General features: G+C 44.9%; 1 protein-coding gene across 1 annotated transcript in view; it reads left to right on the forward strand.

Moving 5' to 3' along the window:
• unc5a (unc-5 netrin receptor A) overlaps positions 1 to 15,644 on the forward strand; it is a 144,532-nt gene that overhangs the window by 51,745 nt on the left and 77,143 nt on the right.

Here is a 15,644-nt window from a genome sequence, read left to right on the forward strand (position 1 = left end):
TTCTGTCTGCGCCATATATTAGCGAAGACAATAAAACCTATTTGCCCTGAAGGAGATGCATCTAATAAAGATTCTAATCGCCCCATAATGATCCAACCTTTTTGTAATAGGTCCTCTAACTCAATTAAAATGTCTACTTTAACAATAATTTAGATAGGATGAGGGAGATTAAGCCACCGGAGACTGCAAATGCAAAGTGCACTGAAATGGCAGCACTAGTGCAGGCCTGTGCCTGGACACAGCTGTCTGTGGCTGTTTGAAAGGTATGGAGATGGATTAGGAGGGGCGGCTGCACCTAATGTGCTTGGGCTAGTGTCAGAGAGGCCCAGTCGGCCTGCATCAATACGGCCATACGTCACTTGACAACGGAACACTGGACTGTACAATAGAACCAGGTGTCAGAGCCCGCACACAAACACACACACACACTTTCTCTCTCACTCACACACACACACACACACACACACACACACACACGATGCACACACAGCCCCCGCCCCAGGTGAAAGCAAATCACCAATCGCCCTAAGTGCTTCTTGTGGCTTCGGTGAGATGGGATGGGTAAAGTTCCGTCCCTAATTCTCAGCCGAAGATTTGCTCTGCTGGCAGTGTGACAGGGGGATATAAAAGCCACGGGTGTTTATAGCCTCTGCGTCTGTAGGGTGCCTAGCAGACCGGACAGTTTGCCCGGCATCGTGATTTATAGACATATTCTGCACTGCTTTACTGGGACTGTTTATTTGAGCTATAAGTCATACAGAGACAATTGTTGCCACAATAATTGCTTTATGGTATATCCATAGAGTACACAGCATTGCATGGCATTAAGCTTTGAGAAGATGCTTGCAAAACGCATGAGTGAGGAGACATTTAGAGGTCAGACAATTCATTTCCTCTCTCTCTCTCTCTCTCTCTCTCTCTCTCTCTCTCTCTCTCTCTCTCTCTCTCTCTCTCTCTCGCTCGCTCACTTGCTCACTTGCTCTCTCTCTCTCTAGTCAGAAGAGATTACTTCGTTCTGAATAGCATGAACCAAAAAGTTTTGGGGATGAAAAAGATTGTAACACCCTTTCCAAGATGTGCTGTATGCAACTCTGCCATATCTCGCTAGACGACGATAACCGCAGTTAATTGTGAGACAGATGTGAATTTAATTACAAGTCTGTAATGGCAACGTGTAGTCTATTCTCAATGCATTTTTCATGTGGAATAATAAACGAGCGACAGCAGGTGGATGACGCTTTACATATTGAGATATTTGGAGGGTTAGCACACGGCCTTGTTGCCTATATGCCTCCAGTATTCACATCAAATCACCTGTGCTTGTCAGAGCTCAACACTCATAAAGCATAAACGGAAAGTGATCCCTCTCACAATGCTGTGGGTTGCTGACAAGCCCCTAATGTGCTCTTTTGAATCCGTCCTCCATTTAGACCCATTGTCATACAGCGCTTTACTTTGCCCGCAGGTATTCCTTTCACGTATGTCACCGAACCCCTTGAACAACACTCTGAGTATTAAATAAACCTGCACCCTCAATTTACCAACCTCTCCTCAGCAGCAGCAGCATCTCTGAAATGGAAATGCACATTTCAAATCGCTACACACACACACACACACACACACACACACACACACAGAGTATGCATTGGTATGGCTGTTGTGTGTGCTATTAAGCTTCCATCAAAGAGAAGTGGAGCATCTCCAGTCATTTAGCTCGCATTTTGTCCCCTTCTGTTCACCAAGCAGTGCAAGTCAAACGTGAGGTTTGCTCTCAGAGAGAGAGGAGAGAGAGAGCGAGAGAGAGTGGCAGAGTCATATTATTTTTACTGCAACATCAGAGGCTTCCGATAAGCAAGACGAGGACGAGCTGTCATGCTTGCCAGCTGTAAGTAGCTGTCAGAGCTAGCATTAGTAGCAGTGAATGCTTCATCTGCCTGGTGCCTCTGCCAGAGCTGCGATTTGTCACCGAGGCACATTTAACTAACCACACAAACCCTGGCTTTTTCTCTCTCCGGTTCAGGGCTCACTGAGTGGAGAAGGCTCCACTTTTGCATCCCTCCCTCCGACTGCTTTTTTCTAGTTGTTTGTACTGATGGCCCAGCCACATCCCCATCTTGTTGAAAAAGAAGCTGCTCATATGGCCCTGAGTACCACTCAATTAGCACTGTGGTGGTGATCACAACCATCCGAGTGCGCCCCATGGTCTGCATCTCTTCTGTTTCCATGACCGTTCTTTCATAGCATCCCCTAATTGCCACCAAGGCTATACCCTCTCCCTGTTTCTTTCAAATACAGCAAGTGCAAGGTAGTGTTGACAGGTGCAATTCATTTTTACCATTCCTCGTTATTAATTAAGATTGTTAAAAAATTTTGCCTCCAGTCAAACTGGAGATACTTTGGTGATTTTATTTGTCTTCTTACTTCCCCTCTTGGGTATTGTACAGTATGTGGTAGTGGCTTGCCAGTTCAGGAGAGTGCTTCGCCAGGAGCTCTCAACCACAGAGAATTGCCTTTTTCCTCGGCTCTGCAGGGGCTCCCTATAAGCTTTTCACCCGTCATCATCTAGCCACCTAATTGGTCGGTCCAGCAGGGAAGAGATTCGATATTGTACCGTGTTGCTCAGGGCAGCCTGTTCCGATTTGCATCTCAATGAGAACAAGACTTTGGCTAGTGCATCCCAGTATTCTGTATTTGGAGGGAGAGGCAGCATTGAGATTCAGGGCTTAATGCCTGCTCTATTTCAAGGTAAAAGTGAATTTTGTTAAGTATATTTTTGGTCAGACATAAGGAAAGGTTGAGCTGTTAGAGAGAGAGAGAGACAGGCTTTTTACTCGGCAAGGGGGAACTGACTTGTGCTGCGCAAAGTCACTGCAGTCTGCACACTCGCTCCTTGTCATGGAAAGACATTTTTGCTGACCAGAGGGACCGGCTTGGGTTAAGGCTGCACCCAAGTTATTTAAAGACCCATTGTGCAGCTGTTGTTGTTGTTATTTCTTTCTCTCCCCAGACTGTAGAAAATCGTTTTAAAGTGTGAGGCAGTCTTTATGGACCGGAGACCTGAGACGGAGGAAGGCTGGGCTTGGGAGATGTGAGGAGTGAGCGTGGGACCCCCCTCCGGCCTGAGCAGGCTTGCTGGAGCCTGTACTGCTCCCGGTGTGATGCCGAGATGAGGGCTTGAAGCAACAGGAGGCCCAGCTTTCGCCTGTTGGCAACGTGTGAGCCTTCCTGTTCCTGAGATACCATGCTGAATCTCTGAGCTTTGAATAGGCAGAGAAGAAAACAGATTAAAAAAATACAGACAGTGACAAGAAGGGGAAAAGAATAAACAGACCTCTGGCAAACAAGACAAATCCTAAATATCTGAACAAGAAGATAATGTATCTGTATAGATGGGACTTACAGGATGTGTCTTGTGTTTGTGTTCCCATTGTTTGATGTGAAGACAGTGGGAAAGTCCTTTCACACGGATGGGTGTTGGCATGCCCTTTATCTCTCAAAATGGACATCATGTGACAACCAAGCCTTATTAGCCTGAAGCCTGAGTCTTTTAGCAGAGTACCTCCACGCCACAATCCCCCAACACCCCTGTAACACTCCCCCCGTCTAGCCACTTTGCCACTGATCTGCTCTTCCTTAGGTGAGGATAGGCAGATTTTTTTTTTACCCCCTTTTTCTCTAGAAATCGCCTTATTTGATGGAGTTAGCTGCACAGTTGCCATAAATTACCCATCATTGATGTGACAGCGGTGCGCAAAAAAAATAAATTGTGTCTCACCACCAAAAAATTTCTCTGTCTGTTCAGAGCACCGAGATAAACCTATCCCAGAGGGTTACAGAGAGTGAAAGGAAGATGGAAATATGGAGAGAGAGAGGGAAAGAGAGACTGTGAGAAGGAGAGAAAGTGGGTGATGGGGAGGGTTATGCGGGGAGGAGATAACGAAAAAATTCCAGACCTTCTCAGAGCAGCCACCTTGTTATCAGACTCTGTCTTGTCCTCTTTCCCAATTTGTGGTGAGGTGTTATTAGCAAGCTAACACTGCTGTCCCGCCTCGTCTTGATGCCTGTCAGTGCCAGGCACATGTCATCCCCAACAAGGCAGAGCACAGCTAACTGTGTAGCTCTCGTATCATATGCTCTTGAATGGCTTGTAAAAAATCTCATATGCTCTCACTGGATGCAGTGCAATTGGGTTTTACATGCATGGCTGTCTTTGTGCACAACAAAAGCAATCGTGATTAGAGAGCATTGTCATCAAAGAGTGCAGGTTAAAGTTAAAGGTTCTCTTTGTGATTTAATCCCATGCATATTTGTGTTGTATTGTTTTTTTCTATTCATTTGTAAGCCATACTTAACCTTGATGTTGATGGTATTGCTGCCATTAAATTGAAACACAATACAGATTTGATTTGTTTTCAGCGTCGGAGAGAGAAATTACCCTTTCTGCAATTTGCAATTTGAATGCAATTTTCTGTCGCCCTAAAACGCCATTCAGAGGTAACTCACCACCCCTGCACGTCTTCAGAAGCAAATGCTACACTGCAATTTAGCTGTGTCGTGCAGAGTCAAACGCCCATTGGATACATTTGCTTTTAAAACAATGAGTGGCTTGGAGACGACTTCACTCACTACAAGGCCCGGATTATATACTTTAGGCATCTCCACCAAGTGGCCTTAGAGCACAAGTTTGTAATGGAAGTGGCATCCATGACGTTCGAGTGGACATTAACGCTAATCCTGCATGTGGAGTGTGTAATGGCTCATCGCATATACTGTACATGGAAAATCTTATGTTTTCCATTTCAATGAAGAGAGCGGTTTCGTGTTACTGCAGCAAGTGAGATCTGGAGTGCTTCCCTTCGGTTCTATTTCAAGAGCATGAGACCGTGGCCTTGGCCTTTGCATATTGATTATGTTATTGTTTGTTTGTCTGTTTGTGTCACTTCCTCACAGGCCACATTTCTTATCAAGCAGGTGCCCGTCACAGAGTATGGAATTGGTTTCGGATGAACAGCGCAGGGTCCGATAATGCTTTCTTCAACGGACGGGCATTTAATGTACAAATATTAGTAGCCACAGCCTCTGCGCACCTAATCCTGAAGCATAGCGTGGGGGAGGTTGTCTTTTGCTGGTCTTATCGCCGAACAACAAAGCCACCGTCCAGGCAGCCACTCTCCGACTCTTGTCGGATGGGCCAACTTTGATCTCCGGATTTGGGACAGGACACCTAGGGAGGTGGTGCCTTTTGAGTAATAAAAGATGGGCTTTTTCTAATTTGTATTCATACGCGGTGGAGGTCACTGGGGCCTAAGATGCCAGTTGCCCGTGTGAGATCGGGATGGAGCCCAAAAGAAAGCGGAGCAGGAGAGGTAGGGGGTGGATGGAGAAGGAGGAGGTGGAGAAAGAGAGGGATGGAGGGTAGGAAGAGGGGAAAAAAGTAAATGAGAAAATGAAGGGATTAATCAGAATTCTGTTCAAGCACAAATCGGGTTTCTTCAGCTGCTGGAGCCTGATGCCTTAAATATGTATTCAAGTCTGCTTCAGGGGGGTGGGGAGGGGTGGCGGCAGCTTCAGAGGGAAAAGGCAACATCAGATTCTTTGCCTTGTCTTTTATTTCCAGACAGGCTTTACTCTTATCGCGTGAAGTCCTGGCACTGTTTTCCTTTCATGTCGCCTAACCTCTGTGTCTCCATCACCGTTCAGTCAGTCATATGGCTTCTGTTGTATTTTTTTATTGTTCTGTTAAAACAGGTTTTGTCTATGATAACTACCTTGTCACACGGTGGAACGCGCTTGTATAAAAGGCGAGACGTTTTGCAATCGTTTTTCACCGAGGTTAAGAAGACTTGTGTCACAGCTGTATCGGATTGCCTGTTTCGCGTGCATCAAACGACACTTATCACGCAGGGTGCCCAGTGTGCTGCCAGGAAGGGCCTGTCTTATATGGAGGCAGGGTTGATATGTAAGCTCAAACAGAGATCGTCACAGAGAGGGGACGATTACTGCTCTAGTCTCTCCTCGTCACCCACCCAACAGTCTTCCCTTAGCCAGCCTGCAGTGTGCTAAACACAAATCGGTAATACAAGGTGTCAGTTGTTTTTAGGAAGGATGATGTGAACCTAATTAGGAGCTATTATATTTTTTGTGATGTCGGCCTCTTTCAGATTCCTTGAATTGGGGGGACAAGGCTGAGTTAAGTCATTAGCATATTGTACTAATAATTAGGACCAAAACAGGTACGGCTTTATCTGGCGCTTGTAATGTATTATATCCTGTTTTTCTTCTCCCCTTTTTCCAAATTACCCTCTGATGTTGTCTTCTGGCTCTTTGTCACAGTAATTAAACAGCAGAAGTCTCTTTTTGCGCAGTGCTCTGACATTCGCTCCATTTTCAGAAAGTTGGGTATTGTGGCAGGTGAAGACGTGGCGAAGGATCACCTCTATCTTCCACTTCCGCCACCTTTCTGTCATTCCTCCCTCCAACTATTTTTTTGAGTCTATTCTTTTTTATTTCTTCTCACTCGTGCACTGTGCTCTTTACCATGTTGTCTTCTTGGTCGGATAAACTGTGGCATAGCTTGTTATTTTTCTGCTTTTGCCGAAATTGCGTTTGTCTCGATTGTTTCCGGACTTTTCTGTGGCTTACTATATTTAGCCCAAAAGCCATTTACCTCCATAACTAAGTTGAAATTGTTCTGTAGCTCAGCTATGAGGATAGCAGAACCTCTTGTTTCAACCCTAGGGATTGCCAGTAATTAGATAAAGGATTAAAATGTTAATCTAAATTGTTTCTTGACTCTCCCCCCCCCCCTCTTTTTCTATCCTCTTCCTCGGCATCCATACCAAAGACTTAAGTCATCCCATTCATTTCCTGACTCATACTTGCGTACTGTAATCAATTCATTTCCAGTTAAAACTTACATCCGGCAAGACACGCTGTGCTTGAATGCTAATGCTCATCTCCGTGCCTGGCTTGGGATATTGGCAGGACATGTCTCGCCTTATGAGCGAGGAAAGGTAGCAACACTGACCTATATAGCGCGTGTATCCGTCAAGGTGTGTTAGCATCACGCTGGCATTTTCCAAGCAGCCGAGATGGCTTCGGGCCAGGTAGGAGGCAGGATCATCTCCGAAGACCACAGAGTGCTCGGTTCTCATCATTAGCCATTTAAAATGCTCCGCCCATTCACAAAAATAAGAGAAAATGTCTGCAGTAGTTTAGTGTGTGCGAGTGGACTACTTAGGCTGTTAAAATTCCCCCAGATGGTCAAGGAGTTTTGACACTCCAGTGAAATGTAATTGGTCATCTTTTTCTGAGAATGTAAAAGAGGGCCCTTGTGATCTTGTCATGAAAGGCTGTTGACCCTATTATCCCCACACAATTCTGAAAACATTCTGATGCACACATCAAGCTCATTTTCAAATTAAAGAATTATGTGTGCTCACTGTAGACATTACCATCTTTGATGATATCCAAATTACTTCCTATTTGCTCCAGGCAACAACGTCTATTTTTATCCTTTGAAAGGTATAGGAACTTGTCCAGAGTTGACATTGTACTGCATGCATTTAGAAGATTTTTGGGGTCCATAATTGTTGTCGTAATACTAATATAAAATGATGGTTATTATTATTATTATTATTATAACCCTCAGAACAGCACAATGGGAAATGTATGTCAAAGAGCAAGCATTGGACTTGCAGCACCGCTCATTTGATTTGCCTTTGCCTCACAGGCCTTACTTCCAACTGTGTGATGAACATAATTGAATAGAAATGGGATCATAAAAATATCCTGCTGATGCATGGATTTACATATGGGCATATCGTATTCATTAATAAAACTCAAGATGGTTGCGGAAAATGAAGGCTGACTCGTCAGTATCTCCCAGGCTTAATGGAAAGCCCTGGTTAGGCATGTGACACGTTGTCATTGAAGCCACTCAAGTGTCTTATTTTCTTGCTCTGATTCTATTTTCTTGAAATGATTAGCACTTAAAATGATTTGAATTGGGTACTCTGTCTTATGTAATCTCTTTGGGAGCAAAGCATGGTGCGTGGTAGATATTGATTTTCTCACCATGGATTAACTAGCTTCATTTTTATGCTGCACTGCTGCTGCTAAACATGTACAGTCTTTGATGGGCTGTCCTGAATTGACAAAGAGTAGGTTGTATTTGGAATAAAACGTTGGATTTAAATGTATTGTGTATGATCAACTCTTTGGTGATAGCTTCATAATTTGGGAGATAAATTCCTCATGAAAGTATGTCTATTCACCTGTGTCAGTGTGTAGATAGCTAATAGGTATAATGCAGTAAAGCACCTTCTCAGATACAACAACGTTACAGTGAGCTCCACGGATGTAATGGCAATAATACAGTGTGAATTGTCGAACAGTCCTCAATTGTTCATCTCATCACGGAGCATCATTTCTAGCCTCTCTCGCTCTCGCGCACAATCAAAAGAGCTGTGTGGTGCGGAGCGGCGGAGGATGAAGGGGAGGGGAGAGAGAGAGCGGGTGGGAAGAGCAGCGAGTCTGAGACTGACATGCGGGGCCCCAGATCTGTATTCAGTTTGTTGCCAAGAAAATCAAAGTGCTGCGCTGTCGCTAAACGTTACAGAAGCCGGCTACGGGAGTGTCACTTGTGGTTCCAAAGGTAGGATTTGTTTGACACCATGCTGTCGTTCCCCAGGTTCTCAAAAACAGGAGAAAGAATGGAGAGTGTGTGTCAGAGAGAGAGAGAGAGAGGGGGAGAAGGTGGAAGAAAGTGAGCGGATTAAAAAAAGCAGAGGGAAGATGAATGGCAAATTAAATCTGAAATATGCAGGCATCTGTTGAGCTGCACTGGGACCCTCATTAGGGTTTTCATACCTTAAACCTGGCACACACCTTACTCCGCCTTACTGCTCAAGTCTTTAGGTAGAACAAATCAAATCGGATTTCGACTACATGATTCCAGGTTTGGTTTGCTTCCATGCTGACCTCAGTTTTCCAGCTCCCATGGTGGGTGGGGTGGGAGGAGTCTAACAGCGGGGTGGGGGTTGGGCTACACTAAAAATGACTGCATCAGCAGGTAAGGTTGGGATCCTGCCTAAGATGAAGCACACGTCCCTATTGTGGAGATCAACCCAGGTGTGAAATCAGTAGCCGTTAGGCTTGTCCTTCCCGACAGACACGTCCCCTACCCCACCCTCCACAATTTCCATAATCCGTGCCATTCCTGACCTTCCCGTCTCTCTTCCCGTCTTCCCAACATGCTGTCTGGTCTCATCCATTAAAAATTTTTTTTCCTTTAGTATTCGCTCAGCATCTCATCTCTTCTCCCTCACCAAGGTACTGCTGGAAGGTAATTAAGAGATTTCTGGACGATACTTATCACCATAGATGAGTGCAATTGGCCCCTGTGATCCCCCTCGGTGAGTCTCAGCGGGGTACGATGAGGCAAAGCCAATCTTTATTCCAACCCGTTAATATTTCCAGAAGCATCCGGCCCAAACCGGCATCGTTTTTACTGTAGAGACAGATGCGTGATGATGACTGGGGACCTGACTTGTGAAAAGAAGCTGCTTTTAAAGATTTTTTTTTTTCAGCAGATGCATCAAACAATTGATTTCAGGTGGCTTTCATCAGCAAAGCCTTTTGGGGATGTGTTTTAATTTGAACGTTTGACGCACATGAAGGTGTTTTTTTTAAAGACACTTGGAATCCTATAATCTCGAAGTGATGAATGTCCAGGATATTTTTAAGCTTCCAGGGCTTGTCATCAATCCATGCTGACATTTCAGGGAGCGTTCTCGAAAGCCTTGACTAGCGCACAAGCAAATATTTGTTGTCCGGCCGCAAACACAGATCGCTCACAGAGCACACAACACAACACTCGGTCTGCAACTTAACACTGTTAGCATCCTCAAGGCAACCAACATGCTTGTCATGACTAAACATGTCGGCCATTTTTGGCCTCTCGTGGTTTGGCTTGTTTTGTCAGGATAATGAGAACATTCATAACTTGCCCAGAGAATGATGAAGGCAAAATTAAACAGTTGAGTGTTTTTTTTTCTGTATTTCTTTTTAGGGAAAGCGACCAGAATGTTTGACATGACCAGCGTCACAGCGACACTCTTAAGGCAGTGGCACATGAAATGGTGTTTCAAAATTCCGGGGAGCAATTTTAATTAAATTAATTTCTTGACGTACACCGTAAAGCGCTGATGGACTCGTAAAGCACATGTTATAGCTGTCGTTTATCATTGTGCCGTGAATTATGCCTGGTGATTGCTCAATGATGCCTTCCTTCGGGGACATGACACTGATAAAAGAATTTAATTGGCTCCAAAGGGCACAGCGCGTGGCAGGCGAGGCCACGAAGGAGAAGCCAAACGTGACCTAATCCCTCCCCTCCACCACTGCTCCTGGCTGGCTCGCCATGTTGCTCAGCCCGACAGCAGATCTTTTCCCCACTAGAGAGGAGCACCAATGTCTCCCTGCTCCCACACTTCATGAGGACATGACTGTTTGCAAAGCATTGTTGCATGATCCAGTAGCCAGGGGTTTGGGGGTTGTCTTGTCTCTGTACTTGAATATCAAGCAGAAATGCGCTGATGGGAGATTTAGTAATGTATTAGCGAGACAAAAGGCACGGCAGTGATCAGAATCCTCGTTGCTAATAACATCATCATCATCGTAACAATCATCATCTGCCTCTGAGCGATCTGAGCAGTGGGGTTTATTTTAGCCAAGGAGCTCGAGGGCAGTTTTGTGTCTGTGTATGCATGTGATAAGTGTATCTATGTGCATTGTGATCTGTGTGTGTGTTTATGTGTCTATGTGTTTTATGATCTGAATATGAGTTTGTGTGTGTGTGTATGTGTGTAGTGATCAGTGTGTGTGTGTGTGTGTGTAAGGTGTCTGTCTGTGTGTCCACGTGTGCATGTTTGTGGGTGAGCTGATGCGGGGCGTCCTCTGCCTGTGCGTTGGGGACATGAACACGGCTGAGTGTATCTCCAGCTGGGGCTCTCCCCTGGGCCTGCACTGAGAGCTCCGTCCGGCCAGCTCCCACGGGTCAGAGCTGGCGCCGTCTGATGAGCAGCTGGAACACTGCGCCACCGCACAACAACAACGCAGCACACTGGGCCCCTCACCTGGGCTGCTTTTACACTCTCCAGCTAGGGTGTGTGTGTGTGTGTGTGTGGGTATGTTTGTGTGTGTGTGTGTGTGTGTGTGTGTGTGTGTGGCGGTGTGCTTTGTTTATTTGTGTGTGTGTGTTCGTGTACATGTGTTTCTTTATCTGTATGCGTGTGTCTGTGTTTCCAATGAATATATGTTGTTGCTTGCTTTGCAAAAGTGTCATGTACAGGTCAGAGTAATGGAGCAGCATTATTAAGAGGAATGCTCTTTCTGTCACTCAGTGATGAGCTTATTGCTTTTGTGCTTCGGGGAAAAATACTCTGCTCTATGCAAATCAGTCCGGGCTTATTTGTGTTTGGCTGTGTCGAATGATGTGCTCTACATTCATTGTTGTTAGATTGATGTGCATATATCAGATTATCATTTTATTTAGAACAAAGAGCAAACAGGGTTTTTTTGACAACAAGACTTAGCAAGGAAGGTTAAGTGTGAACATCTGCTGAGGCTAGGCAACATGGACAGTAGTGTCAGTGTCCTTGTATGCCCTTGACTCTGCCCTCTCATCAGCTTTTCAGCTGATGTAATGTGTATGAAGTATTGTATTCATTTACATTATGTTAACACTTTGTGACTCTTGGTGTTTTCAGTTAATCACAAGCATGACTCTGTATCAATTTTCAGATTCGGGGGTTAAGCCTATGATGCCGTGTTTATTTGATTTGTGCATTGATCCATGAAAAGGCTGTTAAATGTGAATGTGCAGCTGCGGCTGTCTCTTTCAGTCTGTCTCTCTGTCTCTCTGTCTTCCCCTTCTCTGCTTTCTTTCCTTCTTTCTTTCTGTCACTTTCTTTCTCTTTCTCTCTCTCTCTCTCTGTCTCTCTCTTCCCCTTTTTCTTTTCTTTCTTTCTGTCTTTCATTCTCTCTCTCTCTCTCTCTCTCTCGCTCTCGCTCTCGCTCTCGCTCTCGCTCTCGCTCTCTCTCTCTCTCTCTCTCTCTCTGCCTCTGCCTCTGCCTCTGCCTCTGCCTGTCTCTCTGTGCATATTCGGGGGTGGTGGAGTGATGAATATGATGCATCTCCGGTAACAATGTAAGCTTGTGAAAGTCATACATCAGCCTCACAGAGCGTCTTTAATTCGAAGCGTTGCGTGGCTGTGGAACGTGCTTTCATGAATAAGTCATGTCAGACGCAGAGAGCAAAATGCATGTCAACAGCCTCCCCACGTACTGTGTGGCTGTAGAACACAGACAGACTTCTTAACCTTAACTTTTAAACTTTTAAACCTTCTCCCAGGAACAAAAGAGCCCATGCCCGTTAATGGTCCCTCAGCAGTCTGCCTATTCTACCTGACCGAACCGTGAACCTCCTCCTAAAAAACAAAAACAAATAATAATCATCATCTCTCGTTATTTGTGCTCACTACCAGTTTAGGTACACAAAGCCATGGCCATGGGCTGTTTGATGAAGCTTGTTTGATTTTGAGAAAAGGTCTTTGTTTACAATGAGCTGCTTATGTAAAATAGATTTGTAAAGTCAAGGATTAAGGACGTGCCGGACTGAAAGTGGCAATTATCAATGATCGGACTGTTGAAAATCTGGTGTGATTCTCGACAGCAGGACATTCCTTCTCGTTTATTTGGAGTTATTAAGTGCCTGAAAATACTTAAGTCTTGTGCACAGACAGCAGAAAAAGCCTGGCTGGATATATATGGTTTAATGAGCAACTGGTGTACCACACAGAAACGTGAGCCGTGAAAAGCCTTCACCAAACCCAAGTGGGTGGTTTGGTCTCCCTTCTCTCAACCAATGTGATAAATCTTTAGTCGCCTGAGAAGGTCATTGTGCATAGCAAATTCCTGTCATTACAATGCCAAATTATGTGAGTACTACACTTATCTGTGCAGTTGTGCAAATGAACGTACAGCATTGTTCTGATCTTTGCCTTTGTTTTGGACAAGAAAGCACTCTCTGATAACTGTGCTGCAGAAGAGAGGGGGGAGAGGAAGAGATAGAAATTACTCATAAAAAAAAAAATATATATATATATATGTATGCACATAAATGATTGCAGAGCTAGCTGTGTATTAGCCCAACATTACAAATGAACAGAAGTATTTGGGTGGAACACCCATTATAAATGACATTTCATTTTCATTTTCATTTTCTCTTTTTTTTGGTGGCTGCCCAATCTCATGTCTACATGATATGAGAGAGCGAAGAAGACAGGAAGCGGAGAAAGAGATGTATGTCCTTCATTGGACACAGCACATTTCATTTTCATTAAGATTAAAACACGTACAGTAGGCTACACGATACATTAGTGGGGGTTCAATAGCTAACTGTTCGGCAGGCCCACTGTATCTTGTGCTGATGAATTGGCACTCTCTGCACACTCCAACCACCACGACATAGCAAATGTGGTGGGGCCGAGACATTAACATGACACGCGTTGTGTCAGCTCCATTGTGTGTGGGTGCGCCCGCGCAGCAGTGTTTGTGGTGGCAGCCAGGGTAGCAGTGGTGGCTAATATTATCCCCGACCCGGGCCGTTGCGTGCTCCAGGGATGGCCAGTGAGGAGCGGCAGAGGTCAAGCCCAGCCCAGCTGTTTCGTTATGAGAGACACACTCCCCTTTGCTCCAAGTAGTGTTGCAGTGTTGTAGGGGATACTAAACACTCTCTGGACACCAGTACTGGACTCTTTCCACTACAGTAGTAGGATCATAATAACACTGCAATATGTTCTGATTTGTGATTTTAGTCCTTAAAGATGCTGTTGATCTCTCTGTTCATTGACAAGCACTGAAACGTATGCCCTTGACTTAATGTTACAGTGAAGGGTTTATAAGATGTCTAACTCATTTGTGGTTCCTTGAGATGGAGATGGAAACTCTGCAAGGTGCTCCAGTGCCTCTAAATATAGATGCAGATGCAGAGCTGTAATGATGGGAAGAAATTAAGAGTTATCAACTCGTCAGTCTCCATATCATCTGCCTTCGTTTGAGCGCAGTAATTTAGCGTCCTCCACAGTCCTCTGTGTTGATAGTTACAGAATAAACATTGTGTTGGAGACGTGTTTAAGATGGTGTGAATAAAACATAAATATAGACGAAGAGGGTCCTTAATTGTTGCTCTGTATCTGTGGGTGGAAAAGGATAAATTAACAATTCTGTCTTAATTACGGGCTCTGAAAAAAAAATAGCACAGCGCGGCTAACAAATGAAGCTGCTGGAAGGCTCAAACAACCCACAACCCAGCCCAGTGGTGCAGAAGAGACCTCCACAATCCATTCTTTCTGTCTGCCCCTTGTTTGTCATCCTTCCTCTCTTTGTGTGTCTGTCTATCCATTTCTCTTTTGTGTTTTCTCTTTCTCAGCTTCTTTTATCTCTCTGTCTCTTTTTGTCACTATCTTTACACCTCTCTTGCCCTCTTTCATGCTAGTAAGTTCAAATCTGTTTATAAAAACATGAGAAGTAGCTTGCTCATCGTGACCCGTTGTTTGTCTGATCACCACCGTTATATTTCCATCGCTACCTTCAAGCTGTTTTTCATTTGCCTTGTCCTCTGCCTTATTCCCATGGCAACGAATGATTGACAGTGGAAGTAAGTAAGTAAGGAAGGAAGTCAGTAAATAAATAAATTAATAAATAAATTGTGTCCTCAAGGAGAAAGAAGATGAAAAAGCTAAAGACAGAAGTTATTTAGTTGTTTGCGTTTGTGCGTTCTGTAAGTGGAGTTGTGACCTCTGCGGTCGGTCAGTGCTCAGCCCTCCTGTCACCTCAGACCTCTCTCCCGCGCGGCCTAACCAGGATGGAGTTAAAGGCCTGGGGAAGGAGAGCCCGTGGAGCATGTCGTCGCGTGCCACTGTCGGCCGGTCACTCAGGGAAGGGGAGAGGATTTATGGCCGGTGGTCTGCGCTGCGCCGTGATCTTAAAAGGCTGTGATTAACAGCGGAGAGACAAAAGATGGGCTCCTCTCCCGCCCCCGGCCAGCCCTGACAAGGCCACTCGGCTGATCGCCGCGCTCGCTCACTTCCTTCCTCACTCCCATGGTTTTGTTACTGTAGTGGCTAACAAGGCAGGCTTTGCTCTCTGTCTCTTTCTCCCTCTCTCTCTCTCTCTCTCTCTCTCTCTCTCTCCCCCTCTGTCTCTGTCTCTGTCTGTGAATGTCTCTCTCTCTGTGTGTATGTGCATGCATTTGTGTCTCTGAAGATACTGTGTTTGGATGTGTGTGTGTGTGCCTGGGTGTGTTTATGTCTCTGAATAAACTCTGTGTGTGTGTGGATGTGGGCGTGTGTGTGCATGTGTCTTAGGAGGCTGATCTTTTCTAATTTTGCTAGCAAATTAAAATTAAACTCAAAAGCCCAGGCCTTTAATCATGGCATATTAATGCGTGCAGAGCTATCAGACAACCCAAATCTTTTCACGTTTGTTAGCGCCACACAACACACATTCTCACTGACACAGTCTAGATTCTTCACTGGGTTTATATTTAGACGTTACAGTAATGTTTACAGTGATTTGTC

Source organism: Alosa alosa, chromosome 21 (assembly GCF_017589495.1).
Source record: "Alosa alosa isolate M-15738 ecotype Scorff River chromosome 21, AALO_Geno_1.1, whole genome shotgun sequence".
NCBI lineage: Eukaryota > Metazoa > Chordata > Actinopteri > Clupeiformes > Clupeidae > Alosa > Alosa alosa.